The sequence below is a fragment of the Cetorhinus maximus genome, chromosome 12, assembly GCF_964194155.1.
Source record: "Cetorhinus maximus chromosome 12, sCetMax3.hap1.1, whole genome shotgun sequence".
Taxonomy (NCBI): Eukaryota; Metazoa; Chordata; class Chondrichthyes; order Lamniformes; family Cetorhinidae; genus Cetorhinus; species Cetorhinus maximus.
In genome coordinates, this window is record NC_135890.1 from 85,052,383 (window position 1) to 85,065,297 (window position 12,915).

At 42.1% G+C, this 12,915-nt stretch overlaps 1 protein-coding gene across 1 annotated transcript in view; it reads right to left on the reverse strand.

The window, feature by feature from the left end:
- fbxw8 (F-box and WD repeat domain containing 8) overlaps nucleotides 1-12,915 on the reverse strand; it is a 165,141-nt gene that overhangs the window by 17,523 nt on the left and 134,703 nt on the right. The gene's annotated exons all lie outside the window — the stretch shown is intronic.

A 12,915-nucleotide genomic window follows, 5' to 3' on the forward strand; every position in this document is an offset into this window, starting at 1 on the left:
CCCATTGTCAAAGCTATCAAGATGCCATCGAAACAGATAGCGGGTCCTTAAGCACCCTCCTTGCATAAGTTTCGCTGGTCCTTCTTTGTCCACCTTTTAGCCCATTTCGATCCATTCCCCCCTACCCCACCCCCACTAGGGCTATCTGTCACTTGCTCATCCTGCTTTCTACCCTTAATGTCACCATTAGCACACTCCATAGCTAATATCACCACCATCAACACCCCTTTGTCCTTTTGTCTATGACATCTTTGGCAATCTCTTCTTTGCCTCCACCAGTCACTGGCCCCCTATCCAGCTCTACCTGTCCCACCCTCCTCAACCAGCTTATATTTCATCTCATTTCTATTTTTCCTTAGTTCTGATTTCGAGTCATACAGACTCGAAACGTTAACTGTATTCCTCCGCAGATGCTGTCAGACCTGCTGGGTTTTTCCAGCTATTTTTGTTTTTGCTTCTTTGTTCCTGGTAGTTTCTGGAATCAGAAGTCTGGTGGCCTACTGTCCTTATATTTTGCAGAGAGTTCAGACAATGGCTAGTGAGAAGTCCATCAGGGGAACTGACTGGACATGTCCGCTGGTAATTTCCTTTCAGGGGCTTCTAGAAACTTGGGCCAATTTGTAGGTCAGGTGACTTTTGTAGCCACTTTCAAACGCAGTGTCCTTGCAGTTCCAGCTGTTTCTTTCCCTTTTAAAAACAATGCAGAGCATTACACCAGCCAATGAAACTAACTATTAATATTCCACATTGCACATGATACATCGTCGTGACAAAGACGTTTCAGGTGGTGAGGCAGGTGGAGCTGGATAGATGACCAGCTGGCCTTAAACACCCACCCCCCTTAAACAGTATAAATTTCATCACATTTCCACTTCTCTTCAGCTCTGAAGAAGGGTCATATGTACTCAAAACGTTAACTTTGTTTCTCTCTCCACAGATGCTGTCAGACTGCTGAGTTTTTCCAGCATTTTCTGTTTTTGTTTCAGATTTCCAGCATCCGCAGCATTTTGCTTTTATCCCAATACAGAATATATTTACCTCTTGTTTATTGTTACAAGGAGCAGTATGAAATTGGTTGAGAGAGAGAAAAGAATCTACTGTTATTGGGCAAAAATTGCTCAAGGTTCACGATCAATGTAGCAAACAGTGTATTGGATCAGTCAACATCTGCGCAGACAGAGTTAAAGTTTCAGGTTATGATGACCCTGCATCAGAACTAAGGAAAATTAGAAATGTAATAGGTTTTGAGCAAGTGGAAGGGGGGGAGGGTGTGGAAGAACAAAAAAAGGCCTGTGATAGGGTGGAGGGCAGGACAGGTTAAATGATAAAATCTTTCATGGTACAAAAAGCCAAAGGGAGTGGTAATGGATATAATAAAGAAACAAAGGTCCAGGTGAGTTGTGAATGGCTGCATAGCAGCTGTCTGAATGCAATGTGAAGGAATAAAGAAAGAAACCAGACAAAACCAAACCTGCAAAAAGAGAAAACAAAATGGAGGCAGAGGTAATGATCTAAAATTGTTAAACTCAAGGTTGAATCCAGAAGACTGCAGTAGAGTGCCGAGTTGAAAGATGAGATACTGTTCTTGAGCTTGTGTTAAGCTTTACTGGAACCCTTTAGCAAGCCAAGTTGCATCTTCTCCCTTCTCACCATCCAAGGTCCTAAACACTCCTTCCAAGTGAAACAGTGATTTACTTGTACTACTTCCAATTTTGTATATTGTGTTCGCTGCCCATGATGTGGTAACCTTGACAATGGGGAGACCAATGGGTGACCACTTCGCAGAACACTTCTGTTCAGTCCACAAACATGACCCTGAGCTTCCTGTCACTTGTCATTTTAATTCTCCATCTTGCTTCCATTCTGTCCTTTCTGTCCCTGGCCTGTTACAGTGTTTCAATGAAGCTTAACACAAGCTTGAGGAACAGCATCTCATCTTTCAATTCGGCACTCTGCAGCCTTCTGGACTCAGCACTGAATTCAACAATTTTAGATCATAACCTCTGTCTCTACTTTGTTTCATGTTTTGTTTGGTTTGGTCTCATTTCTTTCTTTATTCCTTCATGTTGCATTCTGATGGTTCCTATGCAGCCATTCAAACCTCTCTGGACACAGCTTTTGTTCCTTCACTGTACCCATTACCACTCTGGCTTTTGTATCATGAAACCTTTTGTCAATTAATCTCTCCTGCCCTCCATCCTATCACAGACCTTCTCTTTTGTTGTTCCACACCACCACCCCTGCAGCCCACCACCCCACCCCACCCCACTCCCGCTCCACTTGCTCAAAACCTATTACATTTCTAACTTTCCTCAGGTCTGATGAAGGGTCACTATGGCACAAAACATTCTCCATAGATGCTGTCTGATCTGAGTATTTCCAGCATTTTTTGTTTTGATTTCAGATTTCTGGCATCTGCATTATTTTGCTTTTATGTTTGAAACAGGATATTAGATTGTATTAACTGAACCATTCAATACAAGTCAAAAAAGCCTTCAACGCTTACAAGTCCGTGGTTAGATGGCATCTGGAGCAGGAGGTCCAGTTTTGGTCACCTCACCTGGTGTGTGATAGAGTGGCCTTAAAAAAAACTGTTCAGAGGAGAGCCACAAGAATGATTTCCAGCTTAAACAACCTTATTTACTCAGATAGGTTTAGAGAGTTGGGTCTATTTACTTTAGAACAGCATAGACTTAGAGGTGGCCTGATGGAAGTATATAAAACAATGAAGGAGTTGGATTGATAGATTGGACAGAGGTATTTAAAGTACACAGAGTAGAAATAGACTAGAAATAGGCAATTCTTCTTTTCCGAGAGATTAGTGAGCCTCTGGAATGTGTTGCTGCAATATGCAGCGCGTGCTAGCTCCCTGTAAGTTGTCAAAAGGAACCTGGGCCGCTTCTTGGCTGGAACAGAGGTCACATCTTAGGCAATTTAAAAGGTTGTATAATCATGGTCAATATTGTCTCCAAGACCAGTTTCAATTGCCTGAGGGGGTGAGGAAGGGATGTTCCAGACTTTGATTTCCTTCCAACCTTGGGTTACATTACATGGCTGCTGGAGTGTATGAAGTATCTAGTCATGATGCCCTAGGCATCAAGAATATGGAGAAAGCTAGATGGACCAACTGGTCTCTCCCTGCCCATCAATTTCTTAAGTTTGTAACAGAAAATACATTTGGGCACGGTCTAAAAAGGGTGCTGAATTTGCCATAAGCTGTTTTACACAACTGAAGACCAATTTCACCTCTTCCTCCATTTTTTTTTATAAGCGCCATTATGTCCTCTAATTAGAGGAGCAATATGACTTTCAAATCTTTTGGTATTTGGAGAAAGCTAAACCAATAACTTCTCAACATTATTCAGGCCAAGTGGGGTTAGTGGATGGAGGAATAACTGGACCGAGGTGGGGGATGGAAAGGAGGGGAGAGGGTGAGGGCAAAAGTGTTGGACGATAAAAGGCCAGAGGGATGATGGGGATGATCAAGGTGAATGACTGATAGGGAGGCTGGTGAGTTCAGGCTATTTTTGTGAGCTTGTATAATAGAACCCATAATACACCCTGTAACAGTGTTCAGAGATTACAAATTCCCAATCCATCACTGCATTCCAGTTCCCTTCTAGCATGGGTCTTTGGTCTGCAACATGACAACAACCCGTAGATCCTAAAGCATTTTTTTTCCAAAACTACTCACAAAATCAAATCTCATTCCCCACAGGGGAATCATCATGGGAAAAAGACAACAAGCCTTCATCACAGTGCTAGTGCTTTTACAGGGATTCACATCTGCTAATGCAGAAGCAGTATCAATTTAAATACAAAGACAAACAAGAGCTTTTATTATTCATTTGTAAGAATTTGCCAGGCAAAGTGCTCTCGAATTAATCAATCTAAAGTTCATAAAGTAATTTGACAATTAATCAATTATTCTGCAAGCTGCTGCTCAGACAGAAGTATCCTTTTCTTGGCAAGCAAACTATACGCCACAATCTGACACCTACTGTGGGACTGGGCTGCCAACTGCACCCACAATTTACAGCTAAAAGTCTGCTCCTCAGAAGCAAAGAAAAATCCATTAGACTTTGGCCTTGTGCCACAATTCTACAATATTTGTGCTTCTATTACCATTTCCCCACTGTTTATGGATTATCATTTTGAGCAGCTTAGCCCAAAGGACTGTCTGAGGAAATCTCTAAAGCACCTGAAACAAGGACCTTTTTGGTGCCTTTAATCAACTAAATGGAATCTGAAATCTGCTCATTGGAGCTTTTTTCACAGGATTGCTACCGTAGCCCTCTGTGTACACATGTTCCCTCACTCTCATCACACAGACATGTTGGTTTTTATATGATACAGTGTTCAGCCTTTAATTTTAAAGCAAGTCTTTTCTTGCCAAATATATTTTGTGGGCAAAAGAAAATCTTTTAACAGTTCTCATTGGAATACTAAAAGCATCAACCAAATGCTATGCATTTACTTCGTGAACAAGCCAACTCTAGGGATAAAACATACTCACATCCATCAAGATTTAAAATTGCAAGGTTCTTTATTCAAAAAAGGAAAAGCATACTCAAATATTTCTTTTAAAATAAAGCAATTTGAATTTTCCTATAAAAATATAATTAATGACCAGGTGGCATAAAACCTCAAATTTCACTGGCGCATATAAAACAATTTGTATTCTTTACTTGAGGCAAATAACAGCCATGACACCACCATTTTGCATTTGACATTAGTATGTCATAAGATGCCCACAAATATCAAGTTTTGATTTATTTTTATTCATATTTTAAGTAAACAAAAAGCTCCATAAATAAAAACTGAAAAATATCACTGTTTCAGTTACAAAGTAATGTTTTATAAAAGAAAAAAAATTGGATCATAGCATCTTTCATGACTTCAAAACACTTTACCGCCTATGAAGTACTTTTTGAAGTGCTGTTACCATTGTAACAGCAAATATGGCAGAAAAATTTGCACACAAGCTCCTGCAAACAATAATGTAATGAACAGATAGTTTGCTTTTACTGATGTTTATTGAGAGATAAATATTGGCTGGACACTAGGGATAATTTCACTTTGATTCTTCAAAATAGTGCCCCTGAAAGGCCAGATGGGGCCTCGGTTTAACGACTCATTTGAAAGAAGGTGCAGCAATTCCTTCAGAACTGCATTGGAGTGTCTGCCTCGATTTTTCTGCTCAAGTCTCTGGAGTGAGACATGAATCCACAACTTTCTGACTCAGGCAAGCGTGTTATGCTGAGCCAAGATTAACACTAAAAATAAAATCCAGTGTGGACTGTGGTGCATCTGAAGAATGACTGACACTCATTGCACTAGACCGATATTCTGACCCAAGGCCCTGTCCAGTGCACTTGCAATTCTTCTGGAGCATATTGCTTGCTGTGCTTCTTGTTCAATGGAATAGAATTGGTGCATTAAAAAAAGTACACACTGCAATCATGAAGCAAGGCATTTTTGTTCCCATCCAAACTGGGCAAGGCCAGCATTTATTGCCCATCCCTAATTACCCTTGAGAAGGTGGGAGCAAGCTGCCTTCTTAAACTTCTGCGGTCCTGTTGGGTACGGAGTTCCAGAATTTTGATCTAGCAATGATGAAAGCACGGTGAACTAATTCCAAGGATGGTGTGCGACTTGAAGGGGGATGTGGTGGTGTTCCCATCCATTCTTATGCACCTGCTGTCCTTGTTGTTCCAAGTGGTAGCGGTCATGATTTTGGGAGTTGCTGTTGAAGCAGCTTTGGAAAGCTTTTTTATTCATTTACAGGATGTGGGCATCGTATCCAGCATTGCCCATTCCCAATTGCCCTTGAGAAGGTGATGGTGAGCTGCCTTCTTGAACCGCTGCAGTCCCTGTGGTGTAGGTACACCAACAATGCCATTAGGCAGGGAGTTCCAGGATTTGATCCCAGCAACAGTGAAAGAACAGTGATACATTTCCAAGTCAGGATGGTGAGTAGCTTGGAAGGGAACTTGCAGGTGGCGGTTTCCATGTATCTGCTGCCCTTGTCCTTCTAGATGGCAGTGGTCGTGGGTTTGAAAGGTGCTGCCTAAGGAGCCTTGGTGAGTTTCTGCAGTGCATCTTGTAGATGTTACATACTGCTGCCACTGTTTGTCGGTGGTGCAGGGAGTGAATGTTTGTGGAAGGGGTGCCAATCAATTGGGCTGCTTTGTCCTGGATGGTGTTGATCTTCTTCAGTGTTGTCGGAACTGCACTCATCCAGGTAAGTGGAGAGTATTCCATCACACTCCTGACTTGTGCCTTGTAGATGGTGGACAGGCTTTGGGGAGTCAGGAGGTGAGTTACTCGCCGCAGGTTCCTAGCCTCTGACCTGCTCTTGTAGCCACAGTATTTATATAGCTAGTCCAGATCAGTTTCTGGTCAATGGTAATTTCCCCCCAGGATGTTGATAGTGAGGGATTCAGCGATGGTAATGCCATTGAATGTCAAAGGGTGATGGTTAAATTCTCTCTTGTTGGTTTGTTGGAGATGGTCATTGCCTGGCACTTGTGTGGCACAAATGTTACTTGCCATTTGTTAGCCCCCAAGTCTGAATATTGTCCAGGTCTTGCATTTGGACATGGATTGCTTCAGTATCTGGGGAGTCGCGAATGGTGCTGAACATTGTGTAATCATCAGCAAACATCCCCACTTCTGACCTTATGATGGAAGGTCATTGATGAAGCAGCTGCAGCTGGGCCTAAGATACTACCCTGAGGAACTCCTGCAGTGATGTCCTGGAACTGAGATGATTGACCTCCAACTGGTGATCGAGAGTAGACTGATGGGGCAGTAATTGCTGGGTTGGATTTGTCCTTTTTGTGTACAGGACATATCTGGGCAATTTTCCACATTGCCGGGTAGATGCCTGTATTGTAGCTGTACTGGAACAGATTGGCTAGGGGCGCGGCAAGTTCTGGAGCACAAGTCTTCAGTACTATTGCCGGAATATTATCAGGACCCATAGCCTTTGCACTATCCAGTGCCTTCATCCATTTCTTGATATCATGTGGAATGAATCAAACTGGCTGAAGACTGGCATCTGTGATGCTCTGGAGGAGGCCGAGATGGATCATCCACTTGGCACTTCTGGCTGAAGTGGGTTGCGAATGCTTCAGCCTTATCTGCATGCTGTTGCTACACTCGCCAACTGTCTGACGAACATTAAAGCCTGATGCTACCTAATGCTGTCAACCTTCCTGGTTGCCACCTCAGGCTAAATCTAGAAGAGAGAGTCCTTGGCATATTCATCAACTTCTAATTGCACTCTCTTCCCTATATTTAGTATGTTAACAAGAATGCTGTTTTCTTAGCCCGCCACTGCACCAAACTCTCTTCAAGGTTTCCCTCAGCAGTATATTCTAATTCTAATGACATTCTAATCAGCTCAAAGTACAGCTTCTCTAATGCTCTTCCAGTTGGCTTCCTTGCCTCCATCCTCCAAAAACCTAAAACACATTCAATTTCTCATATGCCCTCTCAACAACCCCATCCTTTCCCACCTTCACTTTCTATGCCTCACTGAGTCGATTTCAATATTGTTAACCTTACTTTGAAATATCTTGTTGACTCACCATACACTATACAACATTGGATACACCCTCTGTTCCTTTGACACTGGGCTGCATCTTGTTCCCCAGCATAGGTCTATTACCACAGTATCTTGCTTCCCTTCCCCATGACTTTTGATTAGCCTTATTGCTGTCCAGAAATTCAACATAAATAGACAATTATTACAGTTTCATTCAAATCATGGTTGCCTCCACTTCAAAATAAGTTTTTTGGTTGTCCGACATTCATACCCAGCTAGGACCACTGTACCCATTATGGCATTGGTTTGCATGGTTATAAGGAGCTCAATGTGAAAAATCTGCACCCCAACCAACAGTTAGCTCTTTTTACCAGAAATCTACCAGCTTGATCCTGGATCTCAGCCATGGGAAATTCTGTTTTGAAAGCTAAGGAGTACAAAACCATAAAGTAGAACTGTTTAGGCATATGTCTTATAGAGCACAAGCCTAAACGCTGACACAGAGCATTCCTACTCACCTACTCTCCATGAGTACAAGCACCATCAGAGCAGTTAGAAATGTCTTAGCTAAATCACAAAGTCCTGAGCAAAATCCAAGCCAGCATCTTATGGCATCTTCAAAAGCAATTCTCATATTGAACAAAAAAAGGCTTTTGCAGCAATATGGAGGACTTTGGGATGGGGAAGCCCTAATTACTACAGTTAGAAGAATGGGGCACCCAGGCACCACCTTACATGAGAAGAATTTTCCCTCCTCTAAAAATAATTCTTATTTTGTTTTAAGGATTTTAATTTCAGAAGTTTTGGCCGGGATTTTCTGGCCTCGTTACGGGCGGGACCCGCCATGGGTGAGGCGGCACCCCAGCTAGAAGTCCATGACTTGCGGTGGGACCAGATGATCCCGGCGGTGGGCGGGTGTGGAAAATCCCGCCCTTAATGATGTCAGGTAAAAAGCAATTGCATTCAATTTATTTAGTTGACTAAAATGGAGGTGCGGTTTGCCCATAGCCCTTTGCAAATGTGAAAAATCTTATTCTTTTATAATAACAACTTATATTTATATAGCACTTTTAAATTAATGAAATGTCTCAAGGCGTTTCACAGGAGCAGTTTAAAACAAAGTATGACACTGAGCCACGTAAGGAGATGACCAAATGTTTGGTCAAAGAAGTAGGTTTTTGATGTGACAATAACAAATTGAAAATTTCTTTTGATTTCAGAAAACAAGTCAGCCAATACAAGATATTGGCGTCATGGTTTATGTGTTTGAACAATCCTGATCACCCTGGCTAGTTGTTTCCCACTTTCTCCACTGCCACTACCAATAATGTCAAGCATTAATGCCTTGCCTCATGAAACATCTTCCCAAATTGTTCCATCTTGCCACCTCTCTTCCTACTTTCAAAAGCTCCATGAAAGATCAGAACAAATGTAAATTAACAGGCAAATCATAATTGGTATGAACTATAAATTATACATGGGGATAGCAGAAACAACAGAGACTCTCTCACTGATTTAGTAGCAGTCCATTCCAGCTGTAGGATTCCAATTTCAGCAACAGTTCTTCCCAGTAGAATTCCAGACCCTTTCCTTCAAGGACCTAGCCAATTCTACACAGGTAGCAGCTTCCACGTAAACCGGGTTCCACCCGTGCAATCTTCCCTATGTGGTGCATTTCTTTCTGGAGCCTTCTCAACTCTCCTCTCCAGCTGTGCTGTTTCTTCTTCTCAACTGTGTGCCACACAGCCTCCATCTATTGACTTCCTTCCTGTTGTTACTGTTTCCAGGTCGAGGGTCGCCAGGTCACAAGGACCAGTATTTATCACCCAAAAATTATAATCAATATCTTTACAAGTGATACAAACTCTTAAAGGTCCTTTTCAACATTTTCAAGCTAAAGTAATCACACATTTTCCTTACTATTTCCAGGTCAAAGGCTGTCACACTGTAGTGATGTACACTGTTCCTCTGACTTTTTGAATCACATGTAAAGAGCGTCTTGCTCAAACCTGGTAATATTAGTCCCACAGCAAAATGATTCAAAAACCAACAATACATGCAGTATTTAGTAATATATCTCAGTCAGAACATACAAGATTTTAAAAAAAATTATGCTTCCGCTGGTAGTCTCGTTTGAGGCTGTTTTAATGAACTGGATCCAGAAATGTAACGTAATTCTGCAATGTGAGTAAAGCTGATGTAAGCACTTTAATGCTAACTGCAGCAATAATTTCTCTGACTAATGATCACAACAGTGAAGCCAAAAATGGCACAACCACATTACTGTTAACAGGATAAATAATTTCTTTGATTTATTTCCACTATGGTCGAGACAGACATGTTTTAAATTTTGAACACAAGAATATTTGCTAGCTTGTACTGCACACAGCAATCCAAGATTAGTTAATGTTCGAGTGTGCAGGAATCAGACAGACCGCTTCTTGATCTCAAAAACTCCAAAGTTGGTTCTTACTTCCAGGGTGTGTGTATCAGCATCACATAGGTACATCTGCATCACATAGGTGCATTTATGTATAACAGTGCACATCATATTGGGTGACCAGATTTTCAAAAGTCATTATAATGCCTAGTGACAACTGACCGTGAAAGGTTCAGTCTGGATGATATCCTGTATCTAGGTTGCAAATAATTGCTGGAACACTATGGTTACGATTGACCACGATAGGCTCAGCCTGAAATGTATTTTATGGATTGCAAATAACTGCTTTTTAAAAAATTATTTCATGGGATGTGGGCATCGCTGGCAAAACCAGCATTTGTTGCCCATCCCTAATCGCCTTTGAACATAGCGGCTTGCTAGGCGATTTTGGAGAGTATTTTGTACGTTGCTCTGGGTCCGGAGTCACACGTAGGTCAGACCAGGTAAGGACGGCATATTTCCTTCCCTAAAGGGCATTAGTGAACCAGATGGGTTTTTCAACAATCGAAACTAGCTTTCAATTCCAGATTTTATTAATTGAGTTTAGATTCTACCAGCTGCTGTGGCTGGGTTTGAACCCGTGCAGGTGAACCCAAAGCATTAGCTTGGTCCTCTGGATTGCAAGCCCAGTGATATTACCACCAGCCCATCGTCTCTCCTACTGGAATGCTATATCCTCCATAGTCAAGCAATTTGGAGGTCAATGGCTGTTGATTTCCCCAGTCAACTAGGTAATCTCAGCAGCAACAGTTATAGAGCCAGTAGAATTATTTGTTTTTACTCTCAAGTCCTAGATTATTGTACATTTCAAAAGGCTCTTCTCTTAGCTTAGAAAATGACAAAAGAAAGAAAGAGAAAGGACACAAAAACAGAAAATGCTGGAAAAACTCAGCAGGTCTGACAGCATCTGCGGAGAGAGAAACAGAGTTAACATTTCGAGTCTCTGAAGAAGGGTCATACGGACTCGAAACATTAGGGATGGGCAATAAATGATGACCTAGCCAGCGATGCCCACATCCCATGAACGAATAAAAAAAGATGTCCACGAAAGATCAGTAAGGGTGCACAAGGAGACAGGCGACTATGCCGGAGTGAGAAGCGAATTAAGTTCACGTGGTCAGGGTTAACTACAGATTAAGAATCATGATCTGACATAGTACCAACCTTCAAATAAATTAGGCTGGCTTGTTAAGTAGAGAAGTGCCTGGAGTGGCAGTTATCTGTCAATCACCTAAAAGCAATTGGTTCATGTGGTGGTTAATTACAGTAGCAGGAAGCTAAACTAGTTAGTCCAGAAAAGAGACAGGCTTTTCAAACTGCACGGTCAGTAAAGGGAGTGTGAGGAGACAGGCGACTACGCTGGTGTGTGACAGAGATCGAGTAAGTAGTGAATTAGGTTCATGTGAGAATTCAGTGCACAGGGATAGGTGTACGGTATACATCAGAATTATTCTAAGTTAATTGAGTAAGTAAATTAGGTTAACTAAATTTCATAAGTAACAATGGCAGGGCAGGTGTTATGTTGCAGCTGTGGAACGGGAGCACTTTTGGACACCAAGGTGATCCAAGACAAACACATCTGCAGAAAGTGTAAGCAGCTAGAGGGATTCTGGATCAGGATTATTGATCTGGAAGCCAAACTGCAGACACAGCGCAACATAACAGGAAAAATACCAGGACACTCATTCACTCACTCTAGAATCGCTTCATCCAATTCAGGGTTGTGGGGAGTCAGAGCCTATTCTGACAGGCAATGGGCGCTAGAAGATGGTAATTTCTCTTAGAATAGGGTTGTATGTTTTGGTCATCGGTGAGGGACAGGAGGATGTGACTGTGAGGCAGGTAAAGGGACCGAGCAGACAGTAGTGGAAGAGCCTCAGACTTTGCAATTGTCAAACAGGTTTGAGGTGCTCACAACCTGTGGAAAGCAGGTTGGCCATGATACAGTGAAGCTGTTCAAGCAGGGGGAGCAAGCAAGAATGTAAGGGTAGTAGAGGACAGTATGGTGAGGGACACTGTCACGGTTTTCTGCAACAAAGAGCGAGAGTCCAGATGGCTGTGTTGCCTGCCTGGTGCCAGGGTTTAGGACATCTATTCAGGGCAGGTGAGGAACTTGCAATGGGAGGGGAAGGATCCAATCATTGTGGTCCATGTAGGTACCAATGGCATAGGCAGGGCAAAAAAAGAGGTTCTGCATAGTCAGTATGAGAAGCTAGGTACCAAATTAGGAAGCAGAACTTCAAAGGTAATCAATTCTGGATTATTACCTGAACCACGTGCAAATTGGCATAGAGCAAATAAGATTAGAGAGATGAATGCGTCATTCAAAGATTGGTGTGGGAGAAGTGGGTTCCAGTTCATGGGGCACTGGCACTAGTACTGGGGAAAGTGGGTGCTGTACCATTGGGATAGTCTATACCTGAACCGTGCTGAGACGAATGTTCTTTCGAATTGCATAACTAGGGAAGTAGAGTGGAATTTAAACTAAACAAGGGTGGGGGGAGGGCGGGGGGGTGGATAGTGAAGGATCAAGTTTGGGTAGATGTAGCAAATCAAGGGGTAGATTCAAGGCAGGAGACCATAATAGTAAATGAGGTCATAGGATAGCAGGAATGGACAGAGAGATAAAACCTAAGAATACATCTATAGTCAAGATTAGATGTTGCAAGGATAACAAAAAGACAAAACTAAAGGCTCTGTATCTGAATGCATGTAGCATTCATAACAAAGTAAATGAATTGATAGCCAACATTGAAGTAAATAAAGATGATCTGATAGCGATTACAGAGATGTGGCTGCAGGATGATGAGGATTGGGTCCTGAATATTATGGGGTATATGACATTCAAAAAGAATAGGGAGCTAGGTAAAGATGGAGGGGTAACACTGTGGATCAAGGATAGCATTAGTGCAATATTTAGAGA